The sequence below is a fragment of the Odocoileus virginianus genome, chromosome 5, assembly GCF_023699985.2.
Source record: "Odocoileus virginianus isolate 20LAN1187 ecotype Illinois chromosome 5, Ovbor_1.2, whole genome shotgun sequence".
In the NCBI taxonomy this organism is placed as follows: Eukaryota; Metazoa; Chordata; class Mammalia; order Artiodactyla; family Cervidae; genus Odocoileus; species Odocoileus virginianus.
In genome coordinates this window covers 39,816,615-39,832,765 of record NC_069678.1, presented here as the reverse complement: position 1 = coordinate 39,832,765, position 16,151 = coordinate 39,816,615, and the positions used below count along the sequence as shown (strand labels likewise).

At 37.7% G+C, this 16,151-nt stretch overlaps 1 protein-coding gene across 4 annotated transcripts in view; it reads left to right on the top strand.

Annotated features, from left to right (window-relative positions):
- The window catches only part of HS2ST1 (heparan sulfate 2-O-sulfotransferase 1), a 178,638-nt gene that overhangs the window by 121,580 nt on the left and 40,907 nt on the right, over positions 1-16,151 (top strand). The gene's annotated exons all lie outside the window — the stretch shown is intronic.

Sequence of the window (16,151 nt, the reverse complement as noted above, 5' to 3'; positions counted from 1 at the left end):
CTGACACCCTCTTCTCTTCTGCCCTCAATCTTTCCCAGCATCAGGGTCTTTTCCAGTGAGTCATCTGTTCCCATCAGATGACCAAAATGCTGGAGCTTCAGCTTTGGCATCTAGTCCTTCCAGTGACTATTCAGGGTTGATCTCCCTTATTGACTGATTTGATCTTGCTGCCCAAGGAACTTTCAGGAGTCTATGGATCACTGCCTGGTCGTGGCAAAGAGGCTTGCATAACTCAGTGAAACTCTGACCTATGCTGTGCGGGGCCACCCAGGATGGATGGATCATAGCAGAGAGTTCTGACAAAATGTGAAGCAAACCAGCCTGATATACTTACCCCGAGAACCTCATGAACTGTGTAAAAGGTCCTGAGGATCACTTGAAACATATTATTTAGTCCAAATGTTTGTGGGCTTTTAAAATGTCTTTTCTGTTATTGATCATTTAATTCTGGAGTAATCAGGGAGGATACTTTGTATGATTTGAATCTTTCATATATATTAAGTATTATGACTCATAAACTTTCAAGTGCACTTGAAAAGAATGTATATCAGTCTTCTCTTTTGTTCTGTAAAGGCCAGTTGACCCAAATTAATTGATAGTATTGTTCAAGTTTTCTGTATCTTTACTGATTTTCTGACTACGTATTCAGTTAGTTATTGACAGAATAATGGTGATACCACTGATTGTACCTGTGGATTTGTCTGTTTTGAGCTTTTTGTGTGGTTTGAAACTCTCTTATAGATGTGCAAATATTTATTGACCTGTTTACTATTATGAAATAATCTTTTTTATTCCTAGAAATATTTTTTTCTCTGAAATCCATTTTGTGTTTAATATGGTCAGTTCAGTTTTCTTTTGAATTTTGTTAACATGATACATTTTCCCCCATTTTTTAAGTTCATTTATTTCTTTCACCTTAAAATGAGTTTTTTGTAGGCAGGATATAGTTGAATCATACTTTTTTTTATCCAGTCTGAAAATCTCTTGTCTTTTCATTGGGGTGTATAGGTCATTTACTCTTAATGTGCAAATATTAATTTTTGCAGTTATAAATAAGGATTTAAGGATTATAATTATCACATCTTATAATGTAGCCTTGTTCCTAAATTTTAATTTTCCTTAAACTACCTTGTTTTTAGACTCATTATTTCCAATTTATCTTAGGCCACCCCCAAAAAAAAGCCAAAATGGAGAAACTAACTGGAACTCAGTAACAAATACAGTGGCCTCCAAAGATGAGAAATGATGCTATGGGGAATTCTTCCATAATGTCTTAGTTATGTACGAAATGGAGAATGATACCTATAGAGTCATAAACCAGAGTTAACAAAAATGTATTAGCTAGGTTCCAGTGTTCTAGGATACCTTGTAATGTCTCCAGTTGCTTTAGTTTTCAGGTCATTGAGACTCATTTCACCCTGAGAGCTTTTTAAAAGTATTTATTCCTAGTACTTTCCCAGACATGCAGAATCTATTATGCCCTGGATTCTATTTAAGATAACTTAACTCTCCTTATGACTTTTGGCTTCATCTAGACTTGAAAATTATAGTCCTACCCTGTTTTTTAACTCCTTTAATCTTCAGCTTCCCTGCTCCTTATCCTCTCTCACAAAGTCTTGACACCATCAGAGGAAAAAAACCCTGAGTATAAGATTGAACATACCTAGAATATCAAACCTATAGGAAAAAGTGTAATACGTATGGAGCTTCAGCTTTGACTATGCTGTGTGTAACATTGATTGCTATGTTAGAAGGGTTCAAATCATCATATCACATTCTCACTTCTTTTAAAAAGTAGTTCTTTCTTAGGTTGCTTAGTGAAGAGTTCTTATCTTCTGTATCCATTAATTTAATAATACTATATTATTTTCATTAAGCAAATTTAATACCGATTCTATGCTGGGTAATGGTCATCACCATTCTTTTCCAGAAAGAAGGTAGCTTTTATAAAAAAGCTCTTTGAAGGAGATGGGACACCCACCCAGCCCAGCAGAATCAATGCCATGAGTTAAAGGCTAAAGTTTGTCCTGACTAAAACACTCTCACAACTAGTTTCTACCAGGAAATTGAGTAGCATTATTTTCTACATATTTAAACTACTTAAAATTACTGTAAATTCCAAATTAATAGGGATACTAATTAATTAGTCACATGGAAAAGAGACTGTTATCTCCACCTATCTTGTTAATAAACCAGTAGAAATATATTCTCTAGAGTATTCATTCTCAAAGTATTCCTGGAACATCATGTCAGTATCATCTGGGAACTTGATAGAAAATTATTGGACACTGAATTAACAACTGGAGATGGTGGGGAATCTGGAATCTGTATTTTAACAAACCTTGCAAGTCATCCTGATGCATGCTCAGATTGAAAACCACTGCTCTGAATATGATATATATCAAGCTCCAGTGAAATAATGGCAAGTTTTCAGCATCACTAATTCTCATTTTCAAACAGCTGCTGCGTAGGTTTTAGCTAATGATCTCCAAGCCCAGCTGGAGTTGATGCCTAGTTACTCAATATTCTTTTTACTTACTAGTCAATGAAGCACCAGGTGCAGCTGTTGAAGTGTGAAAATAATTCAGCTTTGTAGACAATATTGGCATTTCTTTCTTGGTTTTGAAAATGCTTTCATCTTTTTGGTATGGCATTTATTTCAACAATCAAAGCACATCTATTTTAATAGCAGTTTGAACCTCTGCTAAAAGTTGAGGAAGTCTCTGAGTCTTCCTGCCGGTTTCATATCAAAATTAATATCTTAGTTGAATTACAAAGCGTACAAAGTAAATTTGTTGCTTGCAGGAAAACAGCTGATAATACTTGTTGCCCAGTAGAAAATTTGAGAAAACTTGTCTTTGTCACTATGAGCTTCCCAATACTGAGTATTTTGATGAGATTGGTGATGATATAATGGATGTGATTTGGGTAGGGGAGGAGTTGTATAATTAGACATGTTACCTTTGGTGGATCTGTGTAACTCCATAAACCAGTATTTTTTAAGTGATGGTACAAGGTAGATCAATATACAGTGTATAGAAAGTTTACTAACATGGGTTATCACTTTACAACTAGCCTTTGAGAAATGACACTTGTTGAGTTTTAGTGTAGTGTCAAACAACTCTCAGAAAATATTACTAAAATAGTCCTTTTCCAGCTGTGCATGTGTGCTCAGTCATGTGTGACTCTTTGCACCCCTGGACTGTAGCCCTGGGGCTCCTCTGTCCATGGGGTTTTCCAGGCAAAAAGACTGGAGCTGGTTGCCATTTCCTTCTCCAGTTTCCATCTGTGGATCTGTACAAAATCTGTGTGTCTGGTTGCTTCATAGACTCCAACCCAAATACTATGTGGAAATATTTTGAATGGAAAAAGAGTTATGAGAATCCCGTTATCTTCCATTGTTAGATATATAATAAGTAAATGCAAAATGTTAAAAAGTCACTCTTTTTACTAAATTTTTTTAAATGGTATTTTCACAGAACTGTCATTTTTGCTAACATGCTTTATTATATTATTATTTTTAAATTAATATTTTTAAGTTTTATAGTTTTCATTTCTCATATGATATTGGTAGATATAACCTACACTAATAAAAACTCTTTGGAGTCCCCAATTTTTAAGTGTATAAAGAGAGGTTCTGAGCTTAATGAGTTTGATAATTGTTGACTTTCAAGTTATAGTTCATATCCCAGTATGGTGATTAAGACACGTGTTTGGCCTCTACCCACTTGTCTGCATCATGTTTTACTTTGTCCCTACCCATTCTTCATATTCTGAACTTATCAAGAACCACTTTTAGGATCTGAATGCATCATGCAGTATTATACCTCCAAGGGTTTTGCTCAAGTTTTTCTCTCTGCCTAGAGTGGCTTTCTTTTTCTACTCAGGAGACACTTTCTTTCTCAATCTTCTTTGTGAATCCTTTCCTAAGCATCCCATTTATGGGACCTCTATTGCATCTTATAAAATTTCCTTATAATGCCATGCCACCAAACTCTCCAGGATTAGGCTTATCTCCAGGACCAGATGAATTATAAATTAATAGATTCTTAGTAAATATTAATGGAATTAGTTAATGAAGCTAGTGTGAAGAACTAGGTTATAAATTATCACAATATTCTAATTACTTAAAGCATAAAGTGCAGTATCAATCTGCTCATTATCTGAATTTTTGCCATAATCATAAGAGATACATACTTAGTCTTTCTCAAGGTAGATATGAGTTTGAGCAAACTCCGGGAGATGGTGAAGGACAGGGAAGCCTGGCATGCTCCAGTCCACAGAGTTGCAAAAAGTCGGACATGACTGAACAACACTATTCAGTATCTTATTCAAGACAGAATTATGGAAAGAGTGTGTCAGCATTCCACTCCTTCTTCTTAGTTAATTGTCACCAGCCTGCTTCTGTCTTTATTTTTGCTCTTTCCTACCTTGTTAGAGGCTCAGTGGAGAGAATCCTTCAAACAACCTATACTAGCAGGCAGGCTTCCCCAGTGGGCCCAGCAGGTAAAGAATTTGCCTGTAATGTGGGAGGCACGGGAGACATGGATTGAATTCACCAGAGAAAGAAATGGCAACCCGCTCCAGTACTCTTGCCTGAAAAATCCCATAGAAAGAGGAGCCAGTGGGCTACAGTCCAAGGGGTCGGAAAGAGTCGGACACAACTGAGCAACTAAGCACAGGTATTTACCTAGTTAGATATAGTATCTAACCAACGCCAGATGTCATATGGTTTCAGCTCTCGTCAGTGCAGAAATCCTATCTACATCTTTTGGTGGGTCCTCATGAAGCGCCTCTGGGGCTTTCCCTCGTGGTTCAATAAAGAATCTGCCTGCAATGTTGGAGACCTGGGTTCGATTCTTAGGTGGGGAAGATCCCCTGGAAAAGGGCTTGGCTACCTACTCCAGTATTCTTGCCTGGAGAATCCCTTGGACAGAGGAGCCTGGTATGTTACAGTCCATGGGGTCACAAAGGGTCAGACCCGAGTGAGTGACTAAGACACATGAAGCCTCTAGCTGAGTATCTCTGGAGATTGACAGCTTACCTCCCCGTAAACTGCACATACCTTTTCTTTGCACTACTAGTTATTTAAAAAGATAATTCCGTCTTGAGACATAGTCTATCTTGTCTTCTAGAGTGATTCTATAGAAAGGATGCCTCCTTTTCATAATAACTTTTCAAATATTTCAAGATAACTTTAGTACATTTATGAAATTTCTCCTCTCTAGTTAAGTGTACTGGGTGTTTTAAAAGCCATTTTGTGTATGGCATGGGTTATCCAGCTCTTTTCCATCCTGAATGTACTCTATTCTTTGTGTATGCCTGAAATGATACATAATATTACATGTGTGACAAATATAGATTTCCTAGGAACAGTGCTTTCCTGTGGTTTAAGACAGTACTGACTACATTTTGGTTAGGCTTTGGTATCAGATTGAAGTTTTGGGTTCTGACTCTGTTCCTCAAAACTCTTAACTAATCTAATACATTTCCATATTATTACCTTATAAGTAATAGGTATAGGGTTACTTTAAGAATTAAATGAAGTAATACATGTTTAAACACATAGCAGCATTGCTTCTGGCCCATAATAAAGGCTCAATAAGTGGAACAGTTGTTACTTTGATAATTATATGCTTATCAGTATAGCCTAAAATTGTCATAGTTTTTTTTTAAAGCTGTTTTACATTACTGTTGTTAAATAATTTTTAATTTACTTTTAATTGAGCATAATTGCTTTACAGTGCTGTGTTGATTTCTGCCATACAACAGTGTTACTTTGCCAACAAAGGTCTCTCTAGTCAAAGCTATGGTTTTTCCAGTAGTCTTGTATGGATGTGAGAGTTGGACCATAAAGAAAGCTGAGCACTGAAGAACTGATGCTTTTGAACTGTGGTGTTGGAGAAGACTTTAGAGTCCCTTTGAGTGCAGGAAGATCAAATCAGTCAAGCCTAAAGGAAAGCAATCCTGAATATTCATTGGAAGGACTGATGCTGAAGCTGAAACTCCAATACTTTGGCCACCTGATGTGAAGAACTGACTCCTTGGAGAAGACCCTGATGCTGGGAAAAATTGAAGGCAGGAGGAGAAGGGGATGACAGAGGATGAGATAGTTGGATGGCATCCCTGGCTCCATGGACATGAATTTGAGCAAGCTTTGGAAGTTGGTGATAGACAGGGAAGCTTGGTATGCTACAGTTCATGGGTCACAAAGAGTTAGCCACGACTGAGCTACTGGACTGAACTGAGTACAGTTGTATGAATCAGCCAGTATACATATGTCCCTTTTCTCTTGAACCTCCCTCCCACCCCATCCCACCCCTCTAGGTTGTCACGGAACACTGTTGGTTAAATAATTTTATAATCAAATTTTACTAGTGTGTTACTTGTCAACTTAATCACTCTGCAGGCCTTTATGGCTTCCCAAATGATCCAACTCTATATTTTGAAACCCAGTATGTTTTCAAGGCTCAACCTATCCAGTGTATCTTTCTCCGTAAGTTTTTTACCCCACTTGCTGGCTTCTGAATTAGTTTGTTCTCTGTTATGGCATTTATTTGATTTTGTATAAGATATAATTTTAAAATACGAATAGATTACTTGAGAAGTGTATAAAAAGGTATGAGGGATGTTTGAGATGTCTTGGTAAAACGAGAAAAGGGAAATAAGTTGGAATCCCCATTTCCTATCAGAATATTCTTTTCAAGTGACTGAAATATGTACAGAATGAAGTCAGCTCACCCATGATTTTTAACTATAATATTCTATATTTTAAAAATGTGTACTTGCAAAAAAAAGTGCTTTTATATAATATCCTGCTGTATTTAATTATGCAGCCCTACTCCTTCCTCTTATCGAAGCAGATTAAATCTCAGATGACAAGTATAATGTGAAGCACAGGCTCTAGAGTCAGATTGACCTGAGACCATATCCTGACATTAGTATTCAGCTTATGATCAATTAACTTCTTTGAGAATCTGTTTCCTCATCTAGATGAGAATAATAATATTGCCTCTTAGGGTTGTTTTAAGAATCAAGACTTGAGATAATGCATATAAAACACTTAACACAGAGTATGCGTATAAAGAATGATATATTTAAGGCACATAGTGAGAATGCACTGTTAGCTATTAACAATATTATATTTCATATAGGTGATTAATGCATTTTTCAGATTGGTAATATGAAGGAATATTGTTATAATAATTTCACATTTTAAAATTTGTGTAATAACTGTAAAAAACTAGCCAATATAAATATAATACATATTCCTTTAACTTAGTAACCTTAGCAATAAAAAGAAAATAATTATATTGGTAGTTACCAGATTGTTGGGATATTTATCAGCTACTTTAATATTCTTACCTAATAGATCCTCTTAAGAACATTAACCAATAAATTTTTAGTCATAATTCATTAGTGAGATGAAATTTGGAAAGAAAATTTGATTTTATTTTGTAATATATTTTCATTAATCTTAAGAGTCAATATATAATTAATACACAAGCATAATAAATATGTAAGCCATGTATTTACAAAGGTCTAGAAGAGTCCTTGTATATGGGGACACAGGTCTTTTACCCCTTATATATGTTTATTTGTAGGTATTTTATTCTTTTCAATGTAATTGTAAATAGGATTGTTTCTTTTAAGTTTCTTTCTGATAGTTTGTTGGTACGGTATGGAAGTGCAACTGATTTCTATATATTAATTTTGTATTCTGCAACTTTACCAGATTCATTGATGAACTCTTAAGTAGTTTTCCTTAGGGTTTTCGATGTATAGTATTATGTCATCTGCAGTCAGTGACAGTTTTACTTTCCAATTTAGATTCCTTTTATTTTTCTTGTCTGATTGCTATGGCTATGGCTAGGCCTTCTAATACTATGTTGAGTAAAAGTGGGGAGAGTGGGCATCCTTGTATTGTTCCTAATGTTAGAGGAAATGCTTTCAGCTTTTCACTGTTGAGTATGATGTTAGCTGTGGGCTTATCATATATGGCCTTTATTATGTTGAGGTATATTCTCTATGCCCACTTTCTGGAGAGTTGTTTTTTTTTGTTTTTGTTTTTTTAAAATCATAAATGGGTGTTGAATTTTGTCAAAACCTTTTTCTGCACCTATTGAGATGATCATATAGTTTTTATTCTTCAGTTTGTTAATGTTTATCACATTAGTTTATTTGTGGCTGTTGAACCATTCTTGCATACCTGATATGAAGTCCATTTGATCATGAAGTATGATCCTTTTAATGTATTTTGTATTTGCTGTGCCAATATTTGTTGAGGATTTTTGCATCTAAGTACATCAATGATTCTGGCCTATAATTTTCTTTTCTTGTGATGTCTTTATCTGGTTTTGGTATCAGGGTGTTGCTGGCCTCATAGAATGAGTTTGGAAACATTCCTTCCTCTGCAGCTCTTGAAATAGTTTAGGAAGGATAGATGAAGCTGGTCCTAATGCTAAAGCAGGCTTGCTGGTGTGAGTCTCAGAGGATTCTGGGGATTTTGCCTGCCTGCTGGTGGTGAAAGCTGGGTCTCAGTGTCTCTGGCTGTGAAGCTCTGGAAGATCTGGCTCTAGTGCCTTCACACTGGTATGTGCAGCTGCGTGCTGGGCCCTGTGGTGGCTAGGGTCATGTTCCGGGACTGCTGTGGGCTCAGGGGTGTTAAGGTGCCCTGTCTGCTGGTGAGTGGAGCTGTGTCACACCTGGTTAGTTGCTTGGCCTGAGGAGTCCCAGCACTTGTGGGTGGCGGGGGGGTGGAGGGAGCTGGGTCCTGACATTAATACGCTAGAGGAAGTATTCCAGAATGGCACTTGTCAACACCAGTGTCCACATGGTAGGACAGGCTCCCCAAAATGGCTGCCACCAGTGTCTTTGCCTCAGTGTGAGCTCTGGTTTCCTCCTGCTTCTCTGGGAGACTCTCCAAGATCAGCAGGTGGGTCTGACCGAGGCTCCTTACTGCCATCTTCCCTGGTTCCAACAACAGACAAGATTTTGTGTCTGCCCTTTCCGAATGGAGTCTATTTCCCACAGTCTTCTGAGTCTCCTGAAAATAAGCATCACTGATCTTCAAAGCCAGATGCTCTGGGGGCTCATCTTTCTGGTACACAACTCTGGGGTACAGAGCCCATTGTGGGGCACAGACCCCTTATTCCCTGGGGGAGAACCTCTGCAGTTGTAATAATTCTACCATTTGTGGGTCACCCAACCCAAGGGTTGAGGTTTGACTCTACTACAACTCCACCTCTCCTATGCATCTCCATTATGGTTCCTTCTTTATACTTGTAGTTGTAGAAGATCTTTTCTGGTCAGGTTCAAATCTTTTTCATCAATAGTTATCCTGTAAATAGTTGTTATTTTGATGTGCTTATGAGGGGAAGTAAGCTCAGGGTCTTTGCTGTCTTGGGAATTCCTCTTACTTTATTTTCATTTTTATTCACGTATGTATTTAAGTTTCCTTGATATTTCTTTCAGTTTTGTTTTCTGTTTTTCTTCTTACCTCTTTTCTTTTCTCTTCATTCCTATAAATTACTTTTACACTTACTAAAAGTTACAGTTTGATTTATCCATAGTGTTTTTGAGTTTAAAGCACTTGGAGTGTGTTTCTGAGTCTTTATACAGCATTTTTTCATGGTTGCTTTATGTATTACATCATATAAATATCGCTTGTCACAATTTACTGGTGTCATCAGTTTACCAATTCAAGTGAAGTATGGAAACTACCTCTATTTACATACTTTTATTATCTGCCACTTACAACATAATTGTACTAAATATTTCTTCTGCATATATTTAAAATCATATCACACAGTGTTATAATTTTTGCTTTATATGTCAAACATATTTTTGAAAACATAAGAAGGAAAGTTTGTTGTATTTACCTATATATTCTTTCTATTTTCTTGCTCCTTTTTTTCCTTGTGTTTTAAGATTTCTTTTGTTTTTTTTTTCCTATCTAGAGAACTTCTTTAATCATAGTGGCAATAAATTATTATAGGTTTCTTTCATATAGGAATATCTTATACCCCTTCATTCTTGAGGATGATTTTCTCTGGGTATAGGATTATTTTATTTCACCACTTGAAAAATTATGCCACCTCCTTCTGGCTCTTTGACTTCTGATGAGAAATCTGCTGTTAATCCAGTTTTTTTCTACAGTATGCTTCATTTTCTCGGGCTGATTTCAAGCCTTTTTTTCTTCATTTTTAGTTTCCAGAAACTTAATTATGATGTGTCTTGTCTTGGATGTTTTTGGTTTATGCCATTTGGAGTTTGTTCAGCGTCTTAAATCTTTATCCTCTGTCAGATGTCAAGTTTTCAGCCATATTTCTTTAAGAACTCTTTCAGCCCTGCTTTGTTTCTCTTTTCGTTCCAAGACACCATGACACCAATTTTAGATCCTGTTGTTATATCCCACAGTTCCCCAAGGTTCTGTTGCTTTATTCTCCCTATTATATGCTCTCATTGTTATTCTGATTGGATAATTTCTTTTGTTCCATGTTCCAGTTCACTAAATTTTCTTCCTTTCTATTCTGCTGTTGATCCCATTCATTGAGCTTTTTATTTTGGGTTTTTTTTTTTTTCTTTGAGTTCTAAAATTTCTATTTAGTTATTTATATATTTTATTTCATTACTGAGCTTATTTTCTGAGGCCTTCTATTTTTTAATTTGGTTCAAGCTTGTTCTTGAAAGCATTTTTATCATGACTGCTTTAAATCTTTGGTAATTCTAACATCGCTGTCGTTTTTATATTGTCATTTCTTATCTCTATTCATTGAGTTTGAGATCCTGTTGGTTCTTAATATGCTGAGTACAATTTAATTGAAACATGGATATTTTTATATTATGTTGTGAGACTTTGGATCTTTTTTCCTTCAGTTGAATAAAATATTCTTTAACTTCTATAGTGTTTTGCAGTTTTCAGAAGTTTCACACACATGATGTCATATAATCCACAGTAGCCGTTTTCTCCCCCAACACCTGTACGGCCCCTCCCCCTCTCCCTCTCATCACTGGTGTCCGCTAGTTTGTTCTCTGTATCTGTGGGTACTCTGACTCTTATTTAAAAATACCTTTTGTTTTAGTTGACCTTTTCCAGTACTGCTCTGGCAAGGGAAGGGGTTGCTGCTTTGTTACTGCGAAGTGGAAGCAGGAGTTCAGGTTCCCAAATAGGCCGCCCTGAACACCGGGTGAGCTCGCCGGTCCCCTCGGGCAGGGGTGGGCGTGGCCTCGTTCCTCCGAGTGACGGCGAACGTCCTGATTCACCCCTAGGTCTCTGACAGCGCCAAGCGGGGGTGAGGGGGCCTCTCAGCGCTGCTGTGTGAACGTGGACATTCTGGTTCGTTGCTTGGTCTTCACTGACTCTGCAGAGGTGCCTTGCTACCTGTTGCCTAGGATAAAAGTCCTGGCTCCCTTCCTTGTCTCCTGTGACACCATTGCACCGGAGATTCTGGGCAGCTGATTCCAGCCTTGTGAGGGTAGAACTGTGGGCTTGCCACTTGGCCTGTGAGCATGGAAGTGGGGCCACAGATTTTCCGTGGAGTTTAGCTAAAGCAGAGTGATTATTATCTGAAAGGTTTTTGTCTTACCATGCTGTCCCTTTCTTGGTGTTCTGGCAGGGCTTTTGTTGGACGTCTTTTTATGTGTGCCTGCCCCTGGGTTGCCAGTTTCTACTGCTCCAAGACTGGGATATGTAAGGCTAAGGAAAACTTAAGGAAGTCACCATGTTGTTCCTTGAATCTTAAGGGCTGTAACTAGTCTATTTCCTTCTCTCCAACTTTTAGCTTCTTATGTTTGCCATATATATAATGTCCAGGGTTTTATTTGTACTTCATGAGAGGAATAGCAAAAACATAAGTTTACAGCATCTTCCTTGAAGTAGAAGGTGGTCTCAACTCCTTTTTATAGGATGATCCAGTTAAACATATGTGTAAAATTTTTTTAAGTAATTAATTTATTTAGTTTTTACTGTGCTAGGTCTTTGTTACTGCACACAGGCTTTCTCTAGCTGAAACAAGTGGGAGCAACTCCCTAGTTGTAGATTGCAGGCTTCTCATTGTGGTACTTCTCTTGTTGTGGAGCATGGACTCCAGGGAGTGTGGGCTTCAGTGGTTGTGGCAGGAGCTCAGTAGTTGCCCTGCAGCATGTGGAATCTTCCGGACCAGGGGTCAAACTCGCATCCCCTGCATTAGCAGGTGGAATCCTAACCCCTGAACCACCTTGGAAGTCCACTTGTAAGTTTTAAGGACAACACGTGTGTCTCTTGCTCACTGCCTAGAAACCACACAAGAAAGCCCTTACTAGTGTTGAGAGTCCAGCCTTTAATCATCCATGTCGGAATTTGTCAGTTCCCATGGTGATTGAATTCAAGGAAGCGGACTCAGGCTGAACATATTCATGAGAAAATAATGTATACAATTGGACAACCAGTTTGTTTAATTCATAATAATTACCAAATCCTACTTCCATGAAGATCAATAGTGTCTGACTACACAGTTCACTCACAGTAAGTGGTGGTGGAAAAGAAATCAGTTAACCTTTTAATAGCTTTCTTTTGGTTCACCTTTGTTGCTTCCTACTTCTCATTGTGTGCACATTTTATGCGGAACAAATTATTCCAGAACAGTATTCCGGGATTTACACAACTGAGGATTTATCCCTAGAAATTGCTAAGGATCCACTTTAACTCAGGTGTTTAATAGCTCCAAGCTCTTAGTTCCTGTCTGGCTCTGCAAAAGGCATAATTACCAGGGAGTTCCGACAGGTCAAATTTTGTGATAAGGCACCTTCCTTGTGGACATTTTTCTAATCATCACTGCCAGTTTCCTCTATGATTTCTCTTTGCCTGCAATTCTAATTTGTGAGTAACCTCTTGTTTTCGATATATATATACTAATACCTTTAGGCAGTTTACTATCAGGCCTTGATGTCCATGAGCCTTTTTTCTTTTTTTGGAAATAATTAACTTGGGGTCATGGAGCTGCCTGCCCATGGTTGGGCTCTAGGAGGAAGCTCTGACATGTACACATCAGCTGTTCTGGAGACCAGATCTATTGTTTTTATCATATCCTCAGAGGACCCAAAAAATCATCGTGAGCCACTGTTGCTTGGACAGTTTTGAGCATTACTTTCCTAGAGTGTGAGATGAGTTCAGTAGTGCAGTAGGTGGTTTGAACATTCTTTGGCATTGCCTTTCTTTGGGATTGGAATGAAAACTGACCTTTTCCAGTCCTGTAGCCACTGCTGAGTTTTCCAAATTTGCTGGCATATTGAGTGTAGCACTTTCACAGCATCTTTTTTTAGAATTTGAAATAGCTCAACTGGAATTCCATCACCTTTACTAGCCTTGTTCATAGTGATGCTTCTTAAAGCCCACTTGACTTCACATTTCAAGATATCTGGCTTTAGGTGAATGATCACACCATCGTGGTTATCTGGGTCATGAAGATCTTTTTTGTATGATTCTTCTGTGTATTCTTGCCACCTCTTCTTAATATCTTCTGCTTCTGTTAGGTCCATACTGTTTCTGTCCTTTATTGTGCCCATCTATGCATGAAATGTTTCCTTGGTATCTCTAATTTTCCTGAAGAGATCTCTAGTCTTTAATTTAGGAAATGTCAAATATACAGTTCATATACTTTAATACACATAATGAACCAAGAATAATGATTAATTCTAAAAACATGCTAGTTTCATGCTCTAGATAGAGTTTTAGCACCTTAAAAATTTTTTTAAATCCATAAACTAAATAATAACTTCTTTTAAAGAAAAACAAAATGTTTCTTTTCTAAATACTGAGTTCAGAAAAACTAGTGAAAGCATTCAGCATTATTGGTTGTTGGTGTAGCCATTAAAAGTAAAGGTAATTTCATATATATCTGGACTGCTGTAGGAAACAAGCTCTTAAACTTCTGTCAGCACTTAAATGTCAACAGTACTGTTTTATTTCCCATAGTGAAAAAGGGAGATTGAGGACATAACAGTACCGTAATAGTTTTGGATTGTGGTGACAGTTTGGGGTTGCTTAGAAGATAAAATTCCTTTAAAATTACTGAATATAATTATATTCTTAGGCTTTCCATAAATACATGCTGAATTTAGTGAGAGAACTTCCAAATCCTGTGTAGATTCTTGAGCATCATATATTACCTCGATTACAGATTCATTTGTAAACTACTTTAAATTTTGAGAAATAGTGTGCTTTCTAAACATGTGGTATGTGATTCTTAAAAGTCTATCCAGGTTTCTTTTTCTGTTTCTTCTTAGTCTTTTTCTATTGATTGTCTTTTTTTCTTGGCCCTTAGATGTTTATATTTCCTAAGATTCTGTTCTAAGATTAAACTCTTTTTACATGCTATATATTCTGTAATATCTATGTAGTTTCATCATTCCTATGGTTTTCCAGATGTCTTTCTTCTACATGAATGTTTATTCTCAACACTTGAGCTGTATGCCCAATTACCTACATCTCCTGGGTATCCCAGTCCGTCCAACAATATGTTCTGCATTAAGCTCATCTCGTTTTCTCGGTATTCCCAACCAACTCTCCCCCCTGAAAAAAGATACATATATATGCATGGTATGTGTTCATATGTGTGCTTCTCTTCCTGTTTTGGAAAGCCTGCTGCTAGTAGGGCTTCCCTGATGGCTCAGTGGGTAAAGAATCTGCCTGCAACTCAGGAGACATAGGAAACGTGGGGTCGATCCTTGGGTCAAGAAGATCCCCTGGAGGAGGAAGTGGCAACCCACTCCAGTATTCTTGCCTGGAAATCCCATGAACAGAGGAGCCTGGTGGGCTCCAGTCCATGGGGTCGCAGAGTCAGACATGACTTGGTGACTAAACCACCACCAGTAAGCAGCAGGCTTGGAACTTCAAGTCTTCTGAAGGTGAATCCTCAGCTCAGAGCATACTCTATAATGTAGTGGCCATATCTTCTGAATCAAAATTTAAGATGCATAGTCAAACAATATTTGAAGCCTGAACTTGTTACTGTAATTATACCACATTTCTTTTTTATGTCACTTTACTAAATTGTTTCTGGTATGGTAGATAGATGCTAATACACATAAAATGTAAAATTGCAATTATGTGTATGAATGAGATGGGCATTATGAGGTATATATACATACATCATGTGTGTATGTGTGAGGTTTGACCTAGTTAGGGAGATTAGATGATGCTTCCCTTGCAAGTGATGATTAAATTCAGTGTGACGTTTGAGGAGTTCACTAGGCAGAATTAGGGTAGAGGGAGAATGAATGAGAGTTCGGGGCAGGGTAAGGTAGCTGGCACAGAGATCTGGTGATAGGAGGGTGCCTACTGTGTGTGAGCAGTTGTCTTTGTGCAGAGTAACTTGCAGTCTTGTTACTTCTCCGCCCCTCCCCCCCACCCCAGTTCTTCCCATATTCTTGCTTCTTAATTCTAAAGAATATTTGAAGTTGAAGCTTATATTAAATAGAGAATAGTATCGCTCAGGGAACTCAAACAGGGGCTGTGTATCAACCTAGAGGGGTGGGATGGGGAGGAAGATGGGAGGGAGGTTCAAAAGGGAGGGGAAATATGTATACCTATGACTGATTCATGTTGAGGTTTGACAGAAAAGAACAAAGTTCTATAAAGCACTTATCTTTCAATTAAAAAATAAATAATAAGAAAAAAAATGTAACTTGCTTTTCAAACTGCTTGGTGAACAGTCATTAGAATTAGAGGCACCATGGAATTTAATTAATAAACATAGCCAGGACTTATCTGTAGTTTAAAACACCAAAATGAAAAAGGTTTTCTGATATCATCTTTACTCCTGTTACCTAAAATCACACAAGTGTTAATAATCACTGCCCTAGTACATTCTGATAAGGCAGGGGGTTATTACATCCTGTGTATTTCCCAGGTGGTGCAGTGGTAAGAAATCCACCTGCCAAGGCAAGAGACACAAGAGATGCAGGTTGGGTCCCTGGGTGGGGAGGATTCCCTGGAGGAGGAAATGGCAACCCACTCCAGTATTCTTGCCTGGAAAATCCCATGGACAGAGGAGCCTGGCAGGCTGCAGTCCAAGGGGTTGCAAAGAGTTGGACACGACTGAGCACACACACAACTACATCCTAAGTAGTAAATTTCTAAATCACTGCCTAAATTATAAGTGATTTATTTC